The following is a 23,879-nucleotide window of genomic DNA, read 5'->3' as shown; positions in this document are numbered from 1 at the left end:
CCTCGCATTGACAGGGTTACCTTGGGCCAGTAGTTCAACCTCCCCGTCCTTTTGATCCTTCAATAGAGGGCCTTTACTACATCTTTAAAATATTAGAAATAGGGGGCTTCCTGGTGGCGCAGTGGTTGAGAGTCCAGTTGCCGATGCAGGGGACGCGGGTTCGTGCCTCGGTCCGGGAAGATCCCACATGCCGCGGAGCGGCTGAGCCCGTGAGCCATGGCCGCTGAGCCTGCGCGTCCGGAGCCTGTGCTCCACAACGGGAGAGGCCGCAACAGTGAGAGGCCCGCGTACCGCAAAAAAAAAAAAACACCAAACGTATTAGAAATAGGTCTTAAGAATGATCCGCCATCTAGTTATTTTCCATAGCCAGACAACTCGTAGATCTCCATCAGCCTGCTGAACTGTTCCTTTTTCAGAGACTTGTTCATATACCATCCAGAAGTGTCCGGGTTTCCTTCTAACCGTTGTGGCTTGCAGGATCAAAGTAACAACCTGAATTTGATACAAGTTCAATGTCTTTTCCTTTAAGAATTAACTCCTCTTTCTGGGCTTGAGACACTGAACAAGCAACGCCTGGTTCAAATACTTGCAAACGCTGCTGATATATTTCTCATACAAGAAGTTCCAGATTTCAACCAGAGACCTGTCCTCTTGAATGACAACGGCGATGGGGACGCCACAGATCTCATCTTGGACCGGAAGCCGGGGTAACACCCTCCATTACATTCTGTACGCGACAACCGACAGTGCAAACCACAGCCAGTTCCTTCCTATTTCCCCACCATTTGTCCACACAGAGCCTCTTCTTTTTCCTTCCAAGGAGACTGAGTTTGACCCTGATGTGATTCAAATCCCTCTGCAGCCTCCTGTGGGGCCCTCGTGACACCTGTGCATCCCTTCTGAGTGATGTCTACATTTTCTGGACCGTTGACTGCCTGATTGCTTTCATTCTCACAGCAGATGCAGCAAAGAGAGACCCTGTCCCTGTGCTCTTGTTTCTACATCAGTGAAGTCGGCTGTAGTACTGACCTCATAAGTTCACTGGGACAATTCATTGAGTTCGTGCACACATATCAATATTAAGGTCTTGGAAGGATGCCTGGCACATTGTTGGTGCTAAGTGTTGGCTCTAATTATTTTACTATATTAGAGTCTGTGAGTTCTTGAATGAAGGTCTAGACCTTTCCATGCTGCTCCCCAGAGCCAGGCCCTGTAGCTGGACCCCATCTCGAGGCCCCACATGCACTGGGCCTCTCAAGTTACGTTCCCCTCCCACTAGCCTGATAACCCATCGTGCCCCCAACCTGGCCTACTCAGAGCACCAAGGAGGCAGGGTGTAGAGTCCATCTTGTGATAGAATTCAGCCAGAACCCATTCGAATTTCCAGAGGCTAAACCACAGGACCCGAAGTGGACACTGGAGCCCTTGGAGACAAAGCAGAAGCTTTTGGTGACAGGCAAACTTCAGGAACTGCCACACAAGACGGAGCTTTGGTTGATTAGCTGGGGGTGCTGGACGGGAAGGGGGCAACACGGTTGGAGGAGATGCTGAGACCTGGCTTCCGGCTTAAGCCTTTACTTAGATTGCGTCTCCTGGCATGCGGTGTCCGGGGGTGCTCTTGGATAAGTAGGGGAGACAAAGTCCCTCACGCCCCAGTGGCGATGAGCAGACACTGGAGCTTTGTCGTCATTTGGGGAACGCTGGTCTGCTGAGTCAGCCTGATCACAAAACGGTAAAGAATCAAGGAACTTTTTTTTTTTTTTTGCCTGTGTTGAGTCTTCGTTGCTGCGTGCGGGCTTTCTCTAGTTGCATCGAGCGGGGGCTACTCTTTGTTGCGGTGCGCAGGCTTCTCTGGCTTCTCTTGTTGCAGAGCACGGGCCCTAGGCACACAGGCTTCAGTAGTTGTGGCACGCGGGCTTCAGTAGTTGTGTCTCGTGGGCTCTAGAGCGCAGGCTCAGTAGTTGTGGCGCACGGGCTTAATTGCTCCGTGGCATGTGGGATCTTCCCAGACCAGGGATTGAACCCGTGTCCCCTGCATTGGCAGGTGGATTCTTATCCACTGCGCCACCAGGGAAGTCCAATCAAGGAACTTTTGAAGGTTAGAAACAGGCCCTGGTTTCTGTGTTACTTTTTTCTTTTCTTTTTAAATTATTTTTTGTTGTGGTAAAAAAAAAAACCCAAACACATAACATAAACTTGATCATCTTAACCAGTTTTAAGTATGCAGTCCAGCAGTGTTGAATATATGCACGTTGTTGTGCAGCCAGTCTTCAGAACTTTTTGCAAAACTAAAAGTCTATACTTGTTAAACTCTGCTTCCCGCCGCCCCGCCTCCCCCCGCCCCTGGTAAGCACCATTCTGCCTTCTGTTTCTCTGAATTTGACGACCCTAGGTACCTCATGTAAGGGGATCACACAGGACTGGTTTCTGTGCTACTTTTGAAAACCTGGATTTTGGAAACCTTTATGACAGCCGTCAACATACACGCCATCCTCCCACCTCTTCTTCTCAGTCTCCCCCTGTGCTCAGCCCACAGGTACTGCTGTTCTCCCCACTCAGTCCTTGGCCAGTGCATGGCCCCTCACACTTTTTCTGGGTGGGCTTCCCCAGCCTTGGCTCCAACCAGCCTCAAACAGCTGACGGCTGCTCCCCCGTCTGGAGTCTTTATCCTCCCTGGGCCCGACCTTCAGGTCTCAGCATTTTGACGAAACATCAGGGAGATGCTTGCATAGGTGGTCCAGGAACCATATTTTAAGCACTACTGCTGCGTCATAACGACCGATTTCCTTGTCTGTCTCCCCAACTACTGTCAGCTCAACTACTGTCAGCTCTGTCCCTCCTGACAGCCCAGCCTTGCAGACATCAGATTGAGGGAATGAAGGAAGAAATCCTAAAACACAGCTCAGTAGAAAAGTGAGACCAAGAGAAAGCTCTCAAGGTGGAGACGGTACATTGAACACATGCATTTTTTCCCTAATGAAACTCCACTCAAACTACAGCAGAGGGATTTAAGTGAAAATATACAAATCCAGGTGGAGGGTGAAGTGACAGAGCTGAAAGGCGGAGTCACAGGGGGCAGGTGGGAAAGCGAGAAGCCATGGAATCCCTAGAGTGTACAGGAGCATCAGCCCCGGTCCCTCTGGAAGTGGGAGTGAAGGCGAGGGAGGGATCATGGGAGCCATCCTAGGGGCTCCCCACCATCCCATGTGAGCTTACCAGCACTCAGGATGCAGCCCACTTACCCAACCATCTTCCTGCCAGGGGCCCAGTCTCTTGTCCACACAAGTGCCCTAATTCTGGTGAGTGCTGAGTTTTCCAAACTACCCACTGTCCCCCAGCGGGGCTCTGAACACCTTCTGAGCTGAAGACTCTTTTTGGAGCATCTCATCGTGGGAGCCTTCATCCAGAAACGGCAGTACTGCCCTTACCTTATTCAGCTAGACTTGTGCTTAAAACTCAGCGTTTCAAAACTCAACAATTTTTGTGTTAGGTATACAGATTTAGGTGGTGAACTATTTTAAAGGTTAAAAAAAAAAAGATTAATGCAAAAATCAACCAAGTGGTTACCTCTTTGGGGAAGGAATATGATGGAGGAGGAACACAGCAAGGGCTCTGTAGGACATGGAATTGTGTCCCCCCAAAATATGTTCAAGTCCTCACCCCCATTGCCTGTGAATGTGACTTTATTTGGAAAGAGCATCTTTGCAGACTTAATCAAGTTAAGATGGGTCATACTGACTGGATTAGAGTGGGTCCTAATCCAATGACTGGTGTCTTTATAAGAGAAAGGAGAGGGAAGAAGGCCAGTGACCATGGAAGCAGAGATGGAGTGATGCAACTACAAGCCAAGGAACGCCAAGGATTGCTGGGAGCCACCAGGAGCTAGGAAAAGGCACAGACTTTCCTCAGGAGCCTTCAGACACCTTGACTGTAGACTTCTAGCCCCCAGAACTGTGAGAGAATAAACTTCCCTCGTTGCGATCATTTGTTACAGCAGCCATGGGAAACTAACACAAGCCCCAAAGCTTTACTAATGTTATATTTCTTAACCTGGGTTATGAGTACTAGGGGATTGGCTTTAGTATTGTTTTTAGACTATACATATGTGATTTCACATTAACAACATTACAAATAAATAACAGCAGAAAAGGAGCATCCAGCGAGGGTCTGGGCCTTGAAGATGTGTTCAGATCGGGCCCATTTGGCTGTGGGTTTGCTGTGCATGCCAAGATCGTGGCAGGTCTGTGGGATGCGTGCTGGAGGGGGCTCTCTGGGGCTGAGCTTGAACATCGTAGATCATGGGATACAGCAGATGGCAGAGGGGTGGTGGAAGCTTCTTGTCTTACATGTGAGCACCGTCCCAGGAGGTGCCATGTCAACAGGAAGACGAGATGCCCCTCCTTCCCGGGTGCAGCAGGCTGTCCGCCTTACGGGAGGGCCGCGGACTGGATAGCTGAAGTGGGAAGCGTCCCTCCGGAGGCTCTGTGGGGGTCTGCTGACCTGCAGCATCTGTCTGGGAGGCAGCCCGAGGTCTTCCTTCTTCGCCCTGATGGGGGACGCTTGGCACATAGCATCCGCCTCAGTGGGAGACCTGTCCACCGCAAAGTGGGCAAGGTCTGAGCAGCCCCACCATCTCCAAGATGCTTATTACAACCCGGGGCCACACTTGGCTTTCTGTTGATGGCCCTGTGGAACTTCCAAGAGAAAGGCGTCATCAAGGGCCAGAAGAGCCCCTTCAAGAAACTGAAATAGAGGAGCCACTGGGGGAGAAGCAGCCTCCACCCACCCCCGGTGTCATGGGACTTCCTCCGCAGGCCTCCTGCAAAATGCTGTTGCCTTCGTGAGCACTGCCCCCTGGAGCAACTTTCGTCTTCCCTTTGCTCAGCCAGAGGAATCAGGGCCGTGGGCTTTCTTGGTGATTTTTTTTTCTCTGCTTGGTTCCCTGCCCTGTAGTTAAGAGGAAATAACAGCCATCCCAGGAATTCTCAATAAATGTATATTATTTAGCTGAAAAAAAAATTGTTAAAGGATGAGAAAGTGAATAGTGAACACCTTATAAACTGTCCTAAACAAATAGATGCTGGTTCTGAGTGTAAAAGTGCACTTTGAAAAGTGGGGAGAGATGGGAAAAAGTCACTTTATACCTCCCTTAAAACTGTGTTAAGTTCTGTTTAATGGCTATTCTGGGAAAGGGATATAATTCCTTTAAAAGCTGGACTGCCCTGCAGCTGAAGCCAAGTTGTAAAACTGTTTGGGACGTAGTAGGAAGGTTAGTAAAGAGACCAATCCTAAGGTCATTTCTAACGATTGACGGGAGGGGTGTTTGGAATGGTTTAAATGCTGGCTGTCAAGAAAACCAGTGATTGGAAAAACAACATCACGGGGCTTTTTATATGGCCCACTGGTATCATGAGGCAATGTGATTATTTTCCTGACTTTCTGTTATCACAGGAAAAGGAAGAAGCAAGGGAATCAGAGGAGTGATCAGATGCCTAATTACCAGTGCTTCTCTCAGGTAAATTATAAACAGGCAGTTAAAATATTCTCCTGCTACAGCAAAGAAACAAAGCAGCCTTTAAACACTTTGGATGTCAACATGCCCTAATTTCAAAAGCACCAGAGCTATGTATAACCCCAAAGATAATCTCTTTCTCCAAGGAATGAGTAAGCAGTGTTTAAAAAAAAAAAAAACAACCCTGACTCGCCATTCCTGGGCCTGTGGCAGACATCATTAATCAATCAAGGCAGATTATTTTTTCCATGCAACCTAAATGCTGCCCCAGAATTTCTCTCAACAATGTGTGCCTGACAACTACTATATATAGATCAGAATTGGATTGTGAGCTGAGCCAACCAAAGAGGCATCTAATATGATGGTTAAAAGTATAATCTTTGGAGCCAAATATCAGCTCAGCTAATGAAGCTTTCAGATAAATTTCTTTACCTTCAAAATGCAGATAGTAATAATACCTATCTCATTGGATTGTTGTAAGGATTAAATTAATCACCACACCTAAAGAGCTTAGAACAGGACAAATAGCAAATACTTGAAAAATATTATTTTTATTTTTCCAGAATGAAAAGTTAAAAAAGATTATTTACTATTTAACCCTGGAGGAAGAACTAGATTAAGATTTAGTAGGAATCTATAAGTTGAGGGTTTATTCAACAAAGATATATTTAGCAACTATTATATGCCAGATTGTGTATAAAATGTTGGAAATTCTGTGGCTAGCAACACAAGTAAGGTGGGACTTCACTGGTGGCGCAGTGGTTGAGAATCCGCCTGCCAATGCAGGGGACACGGGTTTGAGCCCTGGTCCGGGAAGATCCCACATGCCGCAGAGCAACTAAGCCCATGTGCCACAACTACTGAGCCTGTGCTCTAGAGCCCACGAGCCACAATTACTGAGACTGCGTGCTGCAACTACTGAAGCCCGCGAGCCTAAAGCCTGTGCTCCACAACAAGAGAAGCCACCACAGTGAGAAGCCCGTGCACCGCAACAAAGAGTAGCCCCTGCTCGCCACAACCAGAGAAAGCCCGCATGCAGCAACGAAGACCCAACGCAGCCAAAAAAAAAAAAAGACAAGGCACCAATTTTACCTAGGTGATATAAATCAGTCTTCCTCAAAATTGTCATCCTTTGAAATGTAGTGATATACTGACAAGCTATGGGTTTATATTCAATTGTTTTACATCAAAATTCTATTTAATAGGAAAAGAATAATTGAGAAGCTAAGTGGACAATTAAATGTGGAAGCTACTCAACCTCATTAATAGGTAGGGAAACAAATTAATACAATAATGAGAATGGTGAGGAAGATGAGAGAGCTAGAAGATCTATTTAGGCATTCAACATCCAAATATAAGGAGTTCCAGGAAGAGAAAATCATATATAAATTTATTTCTAGACCTGAAAGGCAAGTGTCTCTAGATGTAAAGATCCACTGAAGTGCATGGCAGAATGAGTGAAAAAGACCAGGGCATATTATTATGACATTTCTGAATCCCATGGATAAAGAAGCAAACAAACAAACAAACAAATAGGATGGAGGGGGAGTGTTGGAAACTAGTTATATGCAAAGAAACAGGAGTCAAAGTGGCATTGGATTTTTTTTTTTAATTGGGGTATAGTTGTGGCATTGGATACTTTACCTATAATTTTGTACCCAACCCATCTATCACTCAAGTGTGAAAGAAGAATAAAGATATTTTCAGACTTCAGTGACTTTAAAAATACACTTCTATTAAAGGAATATTTTTTTAAAAGGTAAAATCATGACTCTCACAAATATAAAGTGAACGTATGTAAAATATCTTACCTCATTATTAATGAGGGAACCAGTAAGATGTTACAACCAGTTTAAAGATGTCAAGGAAGCACAAATTTATATGGGAAAAAGGAATTTTGAAATGAATTTATAAACGGATATGAAACTGCCTTTTGTAGGGAGCCTTGTGTGGGGTGGGGAGAGGGACTGTGGGTTATTTATTTGCATATCTCTAGATAAGAATTATTTTGCATTGCTATCAATTACCTACAATTTACAGAGTTGTGAAATAGCTCAAAGGCAATGAAATGCACAGAGCCCCCATAGAATCAAAATCAGAAAACTCAGAAAGGATGTGCTCTAAGCAATGCCTAGTTTTTCACCCAATCACAAAATTATCTGAGTACACTCTCAAGTGAATTTTATTAGGACACTAGTAGACACTTCCTCCTTCATTAAAAGGAGGAAATAAAAATTTTTTTAAAGTGAGGGAGGGGAGAGAGGGAGAGAGAGAGAGGTGGGATCCTCAACATAGGGACTAGGGTATCCATCACTGAGGTGTGAGCAAAGTCCTAGGACTAACAGCAGAGCATTAAGCCAGAGCCCAGTCAGCTTGGGTGCAGGAGGAAGGAGGCCTCCTGAGAGGCTCTGGGGAAGAAGAAAGGGAGCTGATGTGCTTGACCATATGGAAAATATCATGGGAAGGCCTTTGGCAGAGATGTTAAAGCTTTTAGAGAACACTAATGATGAGTCATAGAACATAAAATGAATTAAAAAAACGAGGCCATCATTAACTTTAGGAATACTGAAGGCTGCCTGAGAACAGAGATAAGTAATATTCACTTGGCTCAGCAGTGAATGATACTTGTATAGTCATTATAATGTAAATACCAACTATTTATTCTTCCAAAGTTGTGCTACGTTGGGATGATGGGGGAGGGGAAGTGATGGCTGTACATGAGAGAGTTAGGTACTCACCTACCAGAGTTGGTGGAGAATGTCTAAACATGATAAATTAAGAAACAACAGTAGAGAATTCCCTGGCAGTCCAGTGGTTAGGACTCGGTGCATTCACTGCCTTGGTCCGGGGTTCAATCCCTGGTCGTGGAACTAAGATCCTGCAAGCCATGTGGCGCGGCCAAAAAGGAAAACAAAACAAAAGAAATAGCAGTAGAAGCACAGTATTCTTAAACATGGAGATAAGTATCAGAGAAAATAGCTAGAAGAGTTGCCATTGGCTACCACAAGCAGATCCTGGTGGTGAGAAAGCTTAGGGCAGGGGACTGCTGGTTTTGGTTTGGCTTCTGTGCTAATAAGCATAAGATGAGGTCTTAAGGGTGGAGCTCTCGTGAATGGGATTAGTGCCCTTCCAAGAGTCACAAGGGAGCTTGCTTTCTGTGCTCTGCTCTTTGCCACATGAGGATGCAAGAAGTCAGTAATCTGCAACCTGGAAGAAGGCCCTCAGCAGAACATGACCAACGCTGGCACTCTGAGCTTAGACTTCCAGCCTCTAGAACTATGAGGAATAAACTGTTGTTTATAAGCCACCCAGTTTATGGTATTTTGTTATAGCAGCCTGAGCTAAGACAGGTCCTCACGACAGGATTAGTACCCTTTTGTAAGAAGAGAAAGAGACCCCTAGAACCCTCTCCACCATGTGAGGAGACAGTGAGAAGGTGACTGCCTCTGAGCCAAGAAGGGAACTCTCACCAGAGCCCGACCAGGCCAGCACCTTCATCTTGGACTCTGGCCTCCAGAGCTGTGAGAAAACAAATATCTGTCGTTTAAGCCACACAGTCTATGGTATTTCGTTATGGCAGCCCACGCAGACTAATACACGATATGAAGGCACAAGGAGAAGACAGCTATCTACAATCTAAGGGAAGAGGCCTCAAAAGAAACTAACCCTGCTCACACCTTCACCTCAAATGTCTAGTCACCAGAAGTATGAAACATTTCTGTCATGTAAGCCACATCATTAGGGCAGCCCTAGCAAACATACAAGTATCATTCACCATTGTTTGCACTTCCTTAAATGAAGCACAGCTCTCACACAGGAAAAAGGGTTCAAATGGGGCAAAGTTCAAACTCTCTTGTGCTTTCCTATAGTTAGGACAAAACCAGATGGCAGCTGGAGGTCACCCACCTGAGAGAGAGCAGAAAGTGGAGGGGGGACCAGAGTATGGGAGCCACTGGGGCTATACTTGTCTTATACTTTGGAATTTGACCAAGGGGAATAGAATTTGCTTTTTAATAACTATTTCCTTTTGTTCTCCCGTGATATTAATAGAGCTATGTTTTGTAACTAGGACACAAGGTGAAAAAGTTATATGCAATAATTGAAAATAAGTTTTTCCTATGAGGGTCAAACTAGGAATAATTAACTTTTTTTTATAACATCTTTATTGGAGTATAATTGCTTTACAATGGCGTGTTAGTTTCTGCTTTATAACAAAGTGAATCAGTTATACATATACATATGTTCCCATATCTCTTCCCTCTTGCGTCTCCCTCCCTCCCACCCTCCCTATCCCACCCCTCTAGGTGGTCACAAACCACCTAGCTTATCTCCCTGTGCTATGCGGCTACTTCCCACTAGCTAGCTATTTTACGTTTGGTAGTGTATATATGTCCATGCCACTCTCTCACTTTGTCACAGCTTACCCTTCCCCCTCCCCATATCCTCAAGTCTATGCTCTAGTAGGTCTGTGTCTTCATTCCCATCTTACCCCTAGGTTCTTCATGACCTTTGTTTTTTTTTCCTTAGATTCCATATACATGTGTTAGCATACAGCATTTGTTTTTCTCTTTCTGACTTACTTCACTCTGTATGACAGACTCTAGGTCCATCCACCTCATTACAAATAACTCAGTTTCATTTCTTTTTATGGCTGAGTAATGTTCCATTGTATATATGTGCCACATCTTCTTTATCTATTCATCTGTTGATGGACACTTAGGTTGCTTCCATGTCCTGGCTATTGTAAATAGAGCTGCAATGAACATTTTGGTACATGACTCTTTTTGAATTATGGTTTTCTCAGGGTATATGCCCAGTAGTGGGATTGCTGGGTCGTATGGTAGTTCTATTTGTAGTTTTTTAAGGAACCACCATACTGTTCTCCATAGTGGCTGTATCAATTTACATTCCCACCAACAGTGTAAGAGGGTTCCCTTTTCTCCACACCCTCTCCAGCATTTATTGTTTCTAGATTTTTTGATGATGGCCATTCTGACCAGTGTAAGATGATATCTCATTGTAGTTTTGATTTGCATTTCTCTAATGATTAATGATGTTGAGCATTCTTTCATGTGTTTGTTGGCAATCTGTATATCTTCTTTGCAGAAATGTCTATTTAGGTCTTCTGCCCATTTTTGGATTGGGTTGTTTGTTTTTTTCTTATTGAGCTGCATGAGCTGCTTGTAAATTTTGGAGATTAATCCTTTGTCAATTGCTTCATTTGCAAATATTTTCTCCCATTCTGAGGGTTGTCTTTTCGTCTTGTTTATGGTTTCCTTTGCTGTGCAAAAGCTTTTAAGTTTCATTAGGTCCCATTTGTTTATTTTTGGTTTTATTTCCATTTCTCTAGGAGGTGGGTCAAAAAGGATCTTGCTGTGATTTATGTCATAGAGTGTTCTGCCTATGTTTTCCTCTAAGAGTTTGATAGTTTCTGGCCGTACATTTAGGTCTTTAATCCATTTTGAGTTTATTTTTGTGTATGATGCTAGGGAGTGTTCTAATTTCATACTTTTACATGTAGCTGTCCAGTTTCCCCAGCACCACTTATTGAAGAGGCTGTCTTTTCTCCACTGTATATTCTTGCCTCCTTTATCAAAGGTAAGGTGACCATATGTGCGTGGGTTTATCTCTGGGCTTTCTATCCTGTTCCATTGATCTATCTTTCTGTTTTTGTGCCAGTACCATACTGTCTTGATTACTGTAGCTTTGTAGTATAGTCTGAAGTCAGGGAGCCTGATTCCTCCAGCTCCATTTTTCGTTCTCAAGATTGCTTTGGCTATTCGGGGTCTTTTGTGTTTCCATACAAATTGTGAAATTTTTTGTTCTAGTTCTGTGAAAAATGCCAGTGGTAGTTTGATAGGGATTGCATTGAATCTGTAGATTGCTTTGGGTAGTAGAGTCATTTTCACAATGTTGATTCTTCCAATCCGAGAACATGGTATATCTCTCCATCTATTTGTATAGAATAATCAACATTTGAGAGACAAGATCAGCAGTCTGTAGTCTGAGGGCATAGATAGAAGGCTTCTGAATGGTATTGTAAGAGGAGCTGTGGCTTTGGCTTGGACAAACGCGAGCACAACTTTTCCCTTTTCCAATTAAGAGCTGTGAGACCCTTAACTGGGGCAATTTGTGTAACTTCTTTGGACCACACTTTCCTCCTCTGTAAAATGGGCAGAATACTACCTGCCTTGTAGAGATACTGGAAAGATCAGAGCCATTGTACTTAAGCCCTGGGTACAATGCCTGGACACAACAAATGGTACTATTATGACTGTTGCTATTTTTTGGGAACACCCAATAAAGGTGATGGAAGTACAGTGAAGGGAAACACAGTAAAGATAAAAGAAAGCTACGTTTTACTTAGTCAAAATCATAGAGACAAAAAGTAGAATGGTGGTTGCCAGGGGCTGGGTGAAGGGTGAAATGGGGAGTTATTGTTCAATGGGTATAATTAAAGTTTTGTAAGATGAAGAGAGGTCTGGAGATGGATGGTGTTGATGGTTACATAAAAATACGAATGTACTTAATACCATGAACTATATATTTAAAAATGATTAAGGGAATTCCCTGGTGGTCCAGTGGTTAGGGCTCCATACTTCCACTGCTGGGGGCCTGGGTTCGATCCCTGGTTGGGGAACTAAGATCCCACAAGCTGCACGATGCAGCCAAAAAAAAAAAAAAAGAAAGAAAGATAATAAATTGTATGTTACGTGTATTTTACCACAAGAAGAAAAAAATTGAAAAGAAATAACTTACTCCACAGTACAGCACACTTGATGAAAACACAGGGGAATTGGGGGGAAAAAATTAGCCATAAAGAAATTTAAAAATTTGACCAATAAACAAAAATTCTACTGGGCCAAAATCACTCTAAACAAAGACAAAGAACAAGCTAGGAGAAATATTTTCAATTCTATCCAACAGAGCTCATTTTCTTGCTGAAGAAGTCCATATGTTAGGAGAATGGCCTGCCAGAAGGCCAGAAAGAGGAGTTCAGAGACCATAAATTCTAGTTTCTCCAGGAACTTCCAGAGGCACCCATGGTGGGGCAGGTGGTTGGGGCAGACAGTTCTTCAGGCTTCATGATGTCCCAGCTCAAATATCCCTCTACATTCTCCATATCCCTTTTCTCTGAATTTTATGCTAAAACCTCTTTGGACACATATTAGGTGCCAATAAATTATTGAATTATTGAATTATTTCACATATTACAGTATTTTCGTTTCCTAGGGCTGCTGTAACAAAGGACACAACCTAGCTTAAAACAATGGAAATTTTACAGTTAGAGGCTAGAAGTTCAAAATCAAGCTGTCAGAGGACCATGCTCCCTCTGAATGCTCTGTCAGAGGACACTTCCCTGCCTCTTCCTAGCTTCTGGTGGCACCAGGCATTCCTAAGCCTTTAGTAGCATGACTCCAACCCCTGTCTCTCTCACATGGCTTTCTTCTCTGTGTCTTTCTTAGTCTTCGCCTCATCTTGTAAGGATACCAGTCATTAGATTTGGGGCATACCCTATACCAAGATGATTTCGACTTAACATCCTTAGCTAATTACATCTTCAAAGACCATATTTTCAAATAAGGTCACATTCTGAAATTCTGGGTGGATGTGAATTTTGGGGGGGACACTATTCAACCTTTTAGTTGCAACACAGAGCATTTTAGTGGCATCTTAAAGAAATCCCCATCTAACTAGCTTAAACAAATAAAAATAACTACTGCGACAGTTAGCAGAAAAGTCTAGGAATATATGGAACATCAAGAATGGCTTGACCAAGGAAGTCAGTTTCTCTGTTTCATTCTGATCTGTCTTTTGCTGTGTTGGCCTCATTCTTAGGCTCCATCGTGTGGCTTTTGGCAGCTCCAGGTTCACATCATCCTTATTGGTGGTAATCCTAGCAAAAAGTATCTCATACCTTTCCCCAAACAGTATCAGCAAACATCTCATGTATATCATTGGCTTTTATTAGGCTTCATGCCCATCTCTAAACCAGTCACTGTGGCCTGGCCTTAAGTCTATACCTCAGCTCTAGAACCAGGCATTGAAAGCACACAGACTAAGGATGGAGGAGGGGTTCTTCTCAGAGTGAACTTGGGGTATTATTACCAGGAAAAGCATGCATGGGTGCTAGGTAGTGAAAAATGTAGCTATCCACTAGAATGTTAATCCTACCTTCATAGTTAAAGAGCTCCTGGAAGACAGCCACTCTGGTTTTCTTTTCTGTATTCCAGAGCCCCAGATAGCATCAGGCCTTCACATAAGTATTTGCTGGCTTGTTTTGAATTTTTAACAAGATTTAATCTCTGCAGACTTTATCCACTATAAATCTGCAAACCAGTTCCTGAACCAAGGTGACACACCCTGCCCCATCTAGATACTCTCTTTGTAAAGCTCTATCTAGGTAGTAGACCAGTTGGCCATCTGTTGTGAAATCATTCTGAAAAACTTCCATGAAAGGGAACTGAGAAAAAAGGCTCATGATTGGGTCAACATGGCAGGAAAGAAACTCAAGTGGCAGGAAAGAAACAGTGAGTGAAACTGAGGAACAAAGAAATACAGCGCCACTTCCCCACTTTGTCCCAACACACACACACGCAAATCTCAATCTATCTGCTGGGATGGAGTATTGTTACTCTCACATACCCCAGAGCCCTGGTGGAGTAAATAAGATTCTGAGTTTAGGCATGTGTCATCGAGGGGTTTAGGCCTGAGGTGTTGTACCTTTAACACACGCAGATGGGCCTTGTATCCAAGGCCAATGCCCGAAGGGTGAAATCAGACAGCCCTTTAGCTAGATGAAGCTGGACTTGGTAACCACCCTGTGGAGTTTAATTTGCTGACCTAGATGTAGTTTGCAGCCCACAAAACCTCATACCACAGCAAAGCTTTTCTTGTGCTGAGACAGCTGGCTGAGCGTGGTGTTGCAATGACTCAGTTCTTGGTAAAGGGTCTGCAGAAATTAGGGGCAGAGCTATAGTCCTAAGACCACAGTCCCAAGAGACCTTCCTGTTTATTCCATGGTGAGAGAAGAGGAACCTTCTGTTTGTGGGCACGGGTGTTTCATCAGAAAGGACAAGGCTGGGGCTATGGCTTTGGGCTGCATATACACAGTCCACACATGATGGTCGGACAATTATACTCAGGCTGATCATTCAGACTTAACCACATGGGCCAAAAGCATTTTTGGAAAGTGGTCTTCAAACTGTGTGAACTGAGTCACATTTCTCCTTGACTTCCATTTTGAAATTGGGGCTAGTTTACATGAGGAAGCTGACTTCAATAAAACTGGGGTTGAAAACTGGGGGTTCTGAGGACTCCCCATTAAACATAGCAGATTGAACATGTGTATAAGCTTCAGCCTCCTCCCAAAACCCCGCTAAAATATGAGTAAAGACACTTTTTTTTTTTTTTTTTTGCAGTATGCGGGCCTCTCACTGCTGTGGCCTCTCCCGTTGCGGAGCCTGTGCTCCGGACGTGCAGGCTTAGCGGCCATGGCTCACGGGCCCAGCCGCTCCGCAGCATGTGGGATCTTCCCGGACCGGGGCACGAACCCGCGTCCCCTGTATCAGCAGGCGGACTCTCAACCACTGCGCCACCAGGGAAGCCCAAGACACTTTTGTTTTTAAAAAGGCATATATCCAGGAGAGAGATAAGAGCAGAGAGAGGGATCAAAAAAATCCTAGCTGAAGCCTGTTGATGTTTAAGGGAAATAAATTTACTTTGGATATATTTCTCTATTGTGAAATACGTATCTAATAATAAATTGTTAGACATTGTTACATTGATCAGTGTTCACTAAAATATTCACCATCCTTGTATGAATGTATGTGCAGGCTGTGTTGGTTGATTTAATTTTACATAAATTTATGTTCTCAAAAGGAAACATCTTAGAGTAAAAGGTGGCAGGGGATATAAATAATATCCATGTGAGTTTATGACATCAACTAGTACATTTCAACCCTAGCAGTGCATTAGAATCACCTTCAAGTGCTTATTAAAAATGGGAACCCTGGGACTTCCCTGGCTGTCCAGTGGTTAAGACTCCACGCTTCCAATGCAGGGGGCGCAGGTTCAATTCCTGGTTGGGGAACTAAGATCTCACATGCCAGGTGGTGTGCTCCCCCCCCCCCAAAAAAGGGAACCTTTATTAAAAGTATATTCCTGGGTCTGCCTCAGATATATGAAACGGAACAGGATTGTGGATGGGGGAATTGCTAGGAATCTGTTTTTCCTTCAACTTTTTATTTTGAAAATTTCAAACTTACAGAAAAGTTGAAAGACTATAATGCTCACCCTATACCTTCCACCTAGATTCTACAATTATTAACATTTCATGACATTTGGGGTTTTTTTCCCTTTCTCTCTTTCTCTAACTATAAAATCTTTTGCTGAGACATCTGAAAGTAAATTTCAGACATCCTGACATTTTATTCTTGTTGTGGGTTGAATTATATTCCCCCCAAAGAGAGGCTGAAGTCCTAACATCTTGGTACCAGTGAATGTGACCTTATTATAAATAGGGTCTTTGCAGATGTAATCAAGTTAAGATGAGAGAATATTGGGTTAGGGTGGGCCCTAAACCCAATAACTGATGTCCTTGTAAGGGGAGAGAGAGATTGAAGTCACAGAGAGACACACAGGGAAGGACAAGTGACCATGAAGGCAGAGATGCAGTTAATGCCGTCATAAGCCAAGGAACGCCAAGGATTGCCAGCAACTACCAGAAGGTAGTAAGAAGAAGCAAGGACGGATCTTCCCCTAGGGCCTTCAGACAGAGCATGGTCCAGCTGATACCTTGATTTGAGACTTCTAGCCTCCAGAACTGAGAGAGGATACATTTCTGTTGTTGTAAACCACCCAGTTTGTGGTAATTTGTTATAGCAGTTCTAGAAAACTAATACAACCTCTAAGTACAGGAGTTACCAAAATGCAGGTATTTCATAGGAGTAAGGACATTCTCCTCATAATCAATACCATTACCACACCTAAGAAAATTAAGAATAATTCTATAATTTCCAATCCATAATCAAAAGGATCCAATTGTCCTCAAAACAACTTTTGCAGATTTTTTTTTTCTTTTTTGGTCAAGATCCAACCAAAGTATCTGATATTCATTTGATTGCTATCTAACTTCTTTTAATTCTATTTAATTAAAAGAATGTAATTAAATTATTTTAATTTCTCTAATTTCTTTTATTCTGTAGTAATCCACCCTTTTAAAAAATGACATTAGGGCTTCCCTGGTGGCGCAGTGGTTGGGAGTCTGCCTGCCGATGCATGGGACACGGGTTCGTGTCCTGGTCCGGGAGGATCCCACAATCCGTGGAGCGGCTGGGCCCGTGAGCCATGGCTGCTGGGCCTGCGCGTCCAGAGCCTGTGCTCCACAGTGGGAGAGGCCACAACAGTGAGAGGCCTGCGTACTGCAAAAAAAAAAAAAAAGACATTAATTCTTTGAAGTATCCAGGTGTTAAAGAAAAAGGATTCTCAGACTATAAAGAAGACTTTATTCAAGATTATTGCAACAGGGGAGAGAGAGGGAGCTCGACTCCAAATTCAACAAGGACAGGTGGGGATTTACAGACAAAGAGCAGGTGAGGGAGTCAGTGGATGGAGATGTACTAATAGGAGACATGGTGGAGCAGGGCAGGGGGAATCTTGTTAAAGATAGGTTAAGTCCTTAGACATTGTCGTGGGTAGAAGAGGACGAACTGGATCAGATATTAAGGGTGATCAGATAGCGAGGGTGGAGGGATGATTTAGCAGCAGTCTGCTAAGATTGGGTTGGGTAGGCCCAAGACAGGGTGGGGACTAAGGTCAAGGCCTAGTGGAAAGAGGGTTCAAAGGAACCTGACTAAAGTCTGGTCAATGAGAGAGCCTTTGTCACAGGTCAGTTGTCTTAGAGTATGTTCCACACTGTGAATTTGTCTTTTTGATTTCTCTTGGTATAATTTAACTGTTCCTCTATCCCTGTATTTTCTGTAAACTGGAATATAGGTCATGAGGCTTGGTTAGAAGTATGTTAATCACTTTGGCATATTGTGTATTTTGGATTATATCACATCAGAAGGTGCATAATTGTTGCACTATTAGTGATGCTCAGTTTGATTGCTTGGTTGAGATGGTGACTACCAGATCTCTCCATTGTAAAGAAAAATCTTCCACTTGGTAATTTGTAAGTCATCTGTAGGTGTTATTTTATTTTATTTTTTTTGTAGGTGTTATTTTAACCCAATGAGACTATCTTACTCTCCGATAACCTTTCATCCAATGGTTCCATTGTTAATCTTTGCCTAAATCACTTATTTTACTGGGGGCTGCAAAGTACTGTTTTCCAATTCTATCATTCCTTCCATTTTTATTGGCTGGTATTTCCCTCCCTCTCTCTTTTGTTTTGAATATCACTGTGAACGTGTGGATTTTGTTTTATTCATTGTGTTACCAACTGTAGTCATTATTTATTTTGATGCTCAAATTGTTTCAAATTTGGCCAGTAAGAATCCTTTCCAGCTAGCTCCTATGTCTTTGAACACTTCCTTGTCTTCTGGCACGATTTGATGCCCTAGGCTCACTTTTCCTGCCTGAGACTTGGGATTGGCCATTTGTTCAAGGGACAGGAAACAAGCCCATCCTTCTCAATTACCCATAAGTAAGGTGTCACTTTCCTTACCATTTAAAATAAGCTTAATAATAGCTAATGTTTATTAGGTACTGTGTGCAGGCACCCTGCAAGTGTTTTCCATGCATCACCTCATTCAATTCATGTACTAATTCTTTGTGGTCAATACACTTATGTATCCCCCTTTTACAGATGAGGAAACCAGGGTGTGGAGAGGTTAATTGCACAGGACCATTCAGCTAGCAAGTGGAGGAGTTAAAATCGGAACTCAGATCATTCTGACTCCAAAATCGAGCTTGGAACCACCATGCCATATTGCCAATTTTGCTACAAAAAGAGAAACTGCTTTAAAAGAAGTGAACTTCATTATGTCTATAACTAAACCCCATGCTTTAAGATGATAGGCATTACGTAAAATTTAAAGAAAGAAATCCTTGAGAAATTTGGTAACTTCCTCATTAATTCTAAATTGCCAGTAATCACAGTTTAGGATAACCTGGGCCAGGCCTGGAATGTGATTAGCAACTCAACCAGAAGCCTTATCATGGAATGAATTGGAGCAGGGACTTTGGACCAAGTTAGCGTAAAAGCCTTCCAAGCTTCTCATAGCCGCAGAGTTTTTCTCTGTTTCTGGGGTGGTCTGTTCAGCACTTAAGCTGTACAGGTTAATGGAAGGGATAGATAGGGGCAGGAGGGGGAGCTGCTGTGACTATGTAGCTGTGTCCTGGTTCTCGTTGGCCCAGGGTGCTGGGGAAGTTGGGAGAGGTGACTCGCCCAGTCGAGGGCTGTGACACCTGCAAGAAGGGGCCCCTTTTTCTAATTTGCACAAAGGTGCCCTGTGGGCTGGTAGAGGCCCTACCTAAGTAAAGTCCTCCTGGCTTGAAACTGACTGTTCTGGGTTCAAGGGCGAGTGACTCTCTATTATCTCTTAATGAGAGAAAACTTCCTGCTCCCACAGGAATTTCCAGTTATAGTTATTAGCTTAGGTGTAACCCGAAATTTAAATGTAATTACATTTCTCTTAGAGCTAAGGTTGCTCCTAGAAACCCGCCAGTTTCCTTTCCAGGAGGAAGGTCTTTGGCCTTTTACTCTTTTCCTTCTTTGCCACCTTCACCTTAGCATCCAGTTAAGCCTGGGGTGGCGTTTAGTAAGGAGCCTTAACCCAGACACTAAATGTCCGGCCTGTCCTCCCCCATCCCCTCCCTCCCTGGGTCTTTGCGCAGGGCAGGGAGAGGTACCTGAGTATCCAAGTGGTGGTGAGGGATATTCCAGGGAGCGATAGGTGGGGGGACCCATTAAGATAAAGAGGAAGAATAAACAGAAGCAGATGTGCCTCTGCCCAGGTCCCCAGCCGGCTGATAAGAGCTAGTCTCCTGGGCTGGGCCTGGCCTCCTTGGAGCCAGGAGCTGGGCCAGGCTCCCCCATCCTCCGCTCTCCACTAGATCTTGTTTCCTTTCCTGGAGCTTTCCTCTCCATTGGAATACAAATCAAATATATTCACAATCTATTACCAATGCCAATGATTCCTGTATATTTAAAAGATGTGCCCAGACAACCATTCTCCTGTGAACTACAAAGGTGGAGACCACACACACACACGCACACACACACACACACACACACACGCACACACATACACGGAGAGAGAGAGAAGCACTCATCTAGGTTGAGATTAAAAAGCCCCAATGTGTCTCCAATCCCCAGGACTGATAGTCCCCCAAAGCTGTGGGGCCCCCTCCATGGGATGGGTTGTCCAAGCTTCGCTAAAGGGCTCTGGGCTTGGGGTAGAATGAGTGAACAAGGAGACCTCTAGGAACCCTTCTGGCCCTAAAATCCTCCAGCTCTCAGGGCTGTTTAAGGCTACCCACCCCCAATCCAGAAAGGATAAAAGCAATAGAAACTCTGGACCTTTAGGGGTGTGAAGGGCTTGGCTGGCACTGGGGCCGGGGCTGGCGATGGTCTGGGGTCCTCCCCCGGCATATCGTTCTACAGCAATGTTTCCCTTTGAAAAGAAAAAATGATCATCAATCCAGAACAGACTTAAAATGTTAAATTTTTAATATTACCCAAATATGTGCAAATTTCAACCTAGGTTTAAACTCCCTGTGTGCATAAGTTGTCCATAATCGTAAAATTCAAGCTGGAAAGAAGGGAGAAACCAGGGTCTTACCCACCCACTCCCACCTTCAGGGGTGTCTCCTGTAGCAGCTTCCGTTTCTCCCAGACAGACCCAGTGTGACCAACTGTGTTTAGAGCTTCCACTAGGTGATCCCTGGGCTCGGATATCACTGCCCCTTTCTCCTGTCCCTCCAGCCTGGCGGGGGGGTGGGGGGGTGGCCTCCCGCTGTTGTTTGTCTCTGGGTTGCCCCAGCCTCCCCTGTTTGGACTCCTGGTTCTTTCATCCTGGCAAGCTTGAGGAGGGGAGGCAGCGTTTCATAGATGTGGGCGTGCAGGTGTCTTAGGTGGGATGTCCCCAAAGCCACCTCTAAGAGGGAGACGCGTGCAGAGTGTTTCTTGGCGAGTGTTCCCAGCAGCAGCAGCTGTGAGCCAGCGAGGGCAGAAGATGTCCAAATGCAGCACAGCTGCAGCCAAAGCCCCACGCTCTGCCCCAGCGTCATCCCAAACCTCCAGCCCCGCACGGGTGAGTTGGCCTTGGGCCGCCCCCGGGAAGGGGCCCCTGTTGGACGTTGGATGAGGCAGCTCCGCTGAGGCAGGGCCATTCCTGGGGAGCGACTGGCTGGGAGCTGTCCTCCGTCCCGAAGGGGAACCTGGGCAAACGCCACAGTGTCCCCCTCAGGTTCAAAGCCCAGCTCTGCACCTTCCTAGTTACGTGCTCTTGACCAAATTCCTTATCCTTATTTAGCCAGCGTTTCAGCTTCCTCATCTGTGAAAAGGGAAACTGTGAGGACTCCGTGAGACTTTGTTCCTGCACAGGGAGAGCCTCCGCCCCTGCTGGCTTCCCTCTGGGGAAGCCATAATCTGTTTGGTCAGGATCCAGGGCACTGGCTCAGCCAGACTCATGAGGGGGTGGGGCTCCTGTGCCATAAGGGGTCATGTGCCGCGTCTCTCCCACTCCCTGCTCCCGGGGGCTGGGTGACCTTGCTCTCCTCACTGGCTTTTCCAGCTCGGGACGGAATGAGGAAACAACCAAGGTCCTCTGGCAGCCTGGCCTCCTGGCCCTCCCTCGTCTTCCTCCCAGGGCTTGTGTCGGGGGCAGGGGAGTCAGAGCTTTGGATCCTGGTGTCCCTGCCCCCCGGATGGTGTGTCAGGCTCTGTGCTATTTGCCTTTATCCCATGTGTGTGCCCCAGTCCCCAGGAGCCCCGCAGGAAGGGAGGGGTGGGCGAACCAGGGTAGAATTCCTGGACCCCCAAATTCTACCTGTACTCTCAATAGTAGAAAAGATGGAAAGAAAGAAATAGAATATAGTGGGGGTGTGTGGAAGAGTACAGCAGCACCCCAGACTTCTTCAGGGTCCCCTGCTATATATGGGAACTCAATGTGAATTAGAAAAGGTCCCTCCTCTGGGGGGACACAGCCCCATGAGTGCTCAGCTTAGTGAACAGTGCCTTTGTGCAAACTAGAAAAAGGCCCCCGATCGTCCCTGTGCACTCGAGGCGCAGTGCACGAGCTGCCCAGCCTTATGGGGTGACCCTGTAGGAAGGCTCCACTTGTGCCACAGGCTCCTTGCCCTGCCTTCTGTCCTGCCAGTTTTCTCAGCCCACACCACACCACGTAGCCTTGGGTTCTGCACGTTCTGTGTGGTTGATGGGCGTAGGATGGGTGATCAGGTTATACTCCACAGAGCCTATCTTCCCACACATCAAACAACTCTCTGCCTTAGAGCCTTACACGTTCCTTTCTGTGATGACATTCATAGATTGTTTGAGTCCTGGAACTGCAAGGAACCCGAGAGATTACTAATCACTGCTGAGTGACAGGCCCAGCAAGCCGGCTCCTTTGGGGACAGACCCCAGAAGCACCCCAGCCCGGCAGCCTTTGCCCCCCTGAGGTTCTTCTGTACGCATGTCCTGCCAGTCTCCCCTGCTCTGCTCAGAGCCCACGCCTAGTGACTTGTGTCCATGGACATGGATCACAGCAACCTGTCCGAAGGCATATTGCTGGAGAGCTAGTGTGGACAGAGCAGAAGTCAGGAGCCAGATGAGTTCGGGGGATTTAGCTGGATTTGTTTGATCTAGACCCCAGTGTTGACTTTCATAACTTTTCTTGAATAAATGGATAAAATGGGTCTGCATTCCTTCCTGGCGGCACCTGACTGGAGCTGAGAGGTGTCTCCCCAGCAGAAGTGCAGGAGTGGCCTGAACCCCGGTTTAGTGGGGAAGTGTTATGTGTGTACTCCAGAGTCAGCCAGCCTGAGTTTCAATCCTGGATCACTTATTAGCTATGAGACCTTGGAAAAGTTATTTCCCTCTGCCTCAGTTTTTCCATCTGTCAAATAGGATGATGACATAATGCGACCCATCCTACAGGGTTGTTAGAAGGATTAAGTGATTATGTGCTTATAATAGCACATAGTGCATAATATCTGTTAGCTATTGTAATGACAGCAGGTGAGTTCCCATTGGGCAGAATAGACATTAATGTAAAGTTTCCGCAAACATCATTTTATTGTCTCAGTGACCCTTGGATTCTCAGCAAAAGATTGTAGCTGGCCTAAGGAAACCCAAGTGGGGAAATTCATCTATGAGATCCCCTCCCCTCAGCAAGGCAATCTTCCAGACTGCCCAGGGCGTGCAGGGGCAGTCTCAGCTCTGGGTCTTGCCTCGCTCAGAGCTCTGTCTCTGCCAAGGGCATGATGGGAAGGGCTGTGAACAGGCAGTTGTGCTCCCTGTCTGCAACCTCCAAGAGCACATCCCAATATCTCAAGGCATCCTCATTCCCCTTCCTAAGTCATTATGGTCTGTCAACAACAAAGTGTTTCACAGCGTACTGGGCATTTTAATTTCCAGTCTGACTCCTGCTTGGGGTAATAAGTTCCATGAGCTTACCACCCACCGAGTGAAGTCTGATTCTCTTCTATTATTCTTAAACATCATTCTCTCAAGCTTTAAGCAGAGCCCCCTGGTTGTAGTTCAGGATTGGGTGAATGAGTTCATGACCACTAACCATAACATCCGTGATCAAACAGATATTATTCCTTCTTAGCCTTTGCCTTTCCAGAGAGAAGAACCCTCAATGTATTACTCTGTATTTTTATGGCAGCTTCCCTATTTCCTTGGCAACTTTGGTTGGTCCTTTTTCTCGTTTCCCACTGTCTTTCATGGGGTGTAGAAAATCCACAGGACAGAAATCCCTCCTCAGCCATAATTCCCCGTATGCCACATTCTATACAATTGGATACACTTCCAAGTACCAAATGAGAATTTCAGTTCAATACATGCAAATTGTAGTCATTTTATTGAAGAAAACTGGAAGAAGAGGGCATTGGGAGTTGGTGAAAGAAAAGAGAGTAAAAGTAGGCAGAGCACCAGCAGAGGATTTTGCCATCAAGGGTGGGAACAGTAAAAGGTGAGATCTTAGAACTCCGCCCCAGAGCTGCTTTACACAACCATGCAAGATGCATCTTACCCAAGGGCACCCTCCAAGGGGGCAAGTGGGGGCTGGAGTCCAGTTGTCACTCACTCACCATGGTCCTGGGTGCTGGGCTGCACCAGCCAGAAAGTGTTATCTTTTCCTGATTTGTGTAAAGACACCTTGTGAGCCAGTGGCAGCCCTGCCCATTCCTCCAT

At 45.2% G+C, this 23,879-nt stretch overlaps 1 pseudogene across 1 annotated transcript; it reads right to left on the bottom strand.

Moving 5' to 3' along the window:
- Positions 1-318: 318 nt before the first annotated feature.
- LOC309966648 (large ribosomal subunit protein uL6-like) lies at positions 319-23,879 on the bottom strand (annotated as a pseudogene). Its single transcript has 3 exons — positions 23,777-23,879; positions 22,113-22,258; positions 319-998 (listed from the first exon to the last, which is right to left on the bottom strand). The product of its transcript is annotated as a large ribosomal subunit protein uL6-like (transcript).

Source organism: Leucopleurus acutus (genome assembly GCF_964270905.1).
Source record: "Leucopleurus acutus genome assembly, chromosome: 9".
Taxonomy (NCBI): Eukaryota; Metazoa; Chordata; class Mammalia; order Artiodactyla; family Delphinidae; genus Leucopleurus; species Leucopleurus acutus.
The sequence above is the reverse complement of the archived record's forward strand: the minus strand, read 5'-3'. Positions and strand labels throughout refer to the sequence as shown.